Here is a 2,197-nt window from a genome sequence, read left to right as displayed (position 1 = left end):
TTTTTCCTCCAAATGATTTTGAGTTTTGTTCGACATTGTTCTCCCTCTCTATCAAGGATCTCCTACATAGATCCCCTTCCAAGTGGATGTCAGTGGTAGCCGGGCACCATCTAGTTCTTCTGGTCTCATAGTTGTATATGCTGCAGATCAGATGGTATACCAGTCGCTAGGACTGATTGTTTCCATTCATTTGGTTTTCTTCTTTCTTCTTGACGAGGAGACACCCATTGTTGCATCTAGATGGCAGCTTGCTAGCTTTTAAGATCCTAGTCGCTACTCGCCAAAGTAGGAGGTGAAACAATGTTTTATATAGTATGTCATGCCAATTGAGCTTGATGTCCCCTGTGACAATGGTCCCAAGCCCGCAGGTAAAGCTGTTTCTTATATACTGGAAGTGGACCATATCCCTAAAGCAGCTGCTCAGCTGCTCTAGTAGATTGCATCATGGAATTGATTGCCAATCTCATCATGAGGAATAACTACATCCAGCTGCCCAGACACTCAACCAGGCCCAGCCAAGTTGACAACAACCTTAACTGCCACAGATGTGTTTTTTTTTTTTTTTTTTTTTTTCCCCTTGTGATCCATTTGAGTTGGGAAGTAGCTTTATTCATCTTCTAATTCATAATTGTGGGCAAGATGGCATTTTAAAGTTGACATTTAAAAATACAGATGTAGATATGTCATAGGTCAAATCATGTGAATAATTTATAATGTGCTAGGCCTTGTCCTGAATGTTAGCTAAATTCCAGCCCGTTTTGTTTCAAGTGGTACTGAATGCATTGATCAGCAAAAGATGGTTCCAACATGGCATTAATTTTGAGCAAAGGCTGAGGTCATTCAAGTAATCTGAAGAAATGTCTCATCTCTCAAGTTCTATCTATACACCAGTAGGACCTCCTGAGCCTGAAAAGCTGAGAAAATATTCCCATTCCCCATGATCTGAGACACACCTGGTCCTTCAGTTGTGGGATGAACAGGCAACCATAAAATTAGCAAGTGGCTACTGTGGTGAGTTGGCAGGAACAAGGAGCTAATATTTTGTTCCAGGCACTGTGTTATGCACTTTACATACATCGTTTCACTAGCTGGCATCCCTGCTTTGCTTGGGAGAATAACTAATCACCATTTAAAAAAATAATTTGGCTGCTGTTATATACCTTGGAGCAATCTATCCAAGTGATAAGTGATAAGTGATAAGCAGTTATGTTATAGTCCAACACGTGACACTCAGAATGTTTACCTTAAATGGTTTTTGATTTGATGATTATATTAGAAACCCCTGTTTCCTTTCACCAACTAGTATGTGTGGCTTTTTGCTTGAGTCAGCAGTTGCGTGGGCCTCTCATTGCAACTGCTTATCTCTTTGTTGTTGTTATGTGCCCCGACTCATAGCGACCCCTCCTTGGGTTTCCGAGGCAGTATCACTACGGAAGTAGGATTGCCCAACCTTCCTTCCGAGGAGTGACTGGTGGGTTTGAACCGCCAGCCTTCTGGTTAGCAGTCAAGTGCTTTAGCCACTATGCTACCAGAGCTCCTGCTTATCTCTTTAGGTGCCAATATTCCCTCAGGGTAAATTTCATGTAAATCACGTAGCCTATGTTTGGAATAAAAGTATCCTAAATGTTTCCTCCAAATTTGGCAAAAACTTCATCCTGTTGTTGTTACTTGATAATACGAGAACCAATTATATTTAAACAGATTCAATTCCTAAGTAAGAATAAATTAGGTGTTATGTGCCATCGAGTCGGACCCAACTCATAGTGATCCCTCCTTGGGTTTCTGAAGCGATATCACTACGGAAGTAGATTGCCCAACCTTCCTTCGGAGGAGTGGCTAATGATCATGAGCATTTCTTCATGTGTTTGCTGGCTGCCTGAATATCTTCTTTGGTGAAGTGTCTATTCATGTCTTCTGCCCATTTTTAAATGGATTGTTAATCTTCCTGTTGTTGAGGTGTTGGAGTTTTCTATTAATTTTAGAGATAAGTCCCTTGTCAGATATGTAATTATCAAGAAGTATGAATTTGTTCTGTCTTTTTGTTATGTGTTTTTTCGTGGTGTTGATTTCTTTGTTGCATATGATTTTCTGTGCTGAGCTCGTTTTGTTTATGAATTGTGTTATTACTTCCTTCTTGCTATTGTTTTAGTATTTGCTAAATATTTATGCTGGTCCTCTTTTTTATTTTGATGTGAAG

This window comes from Orycteropus afer, unplaced genomic scaffold (genome assembly GCF_000298275.1).
Source record: "Orycteropus afer afer isolate SDZICR_OR568_19922 unplaced genomic scaffold, OryAfe1.0 scaffold00054, whole genome shotgun sequence".
Taxonomy (NCBI): Eukaryota; Metazoa; Chordata; class Mammalia; order Tubulidentata; family Orycteropodidae; genus Orycteropus; species Orycteropus afer.
The sequence above is the reverse complement of the archived record's forward strand: the minus strand, read 5'-3'. Positions refer to the sequence as shown.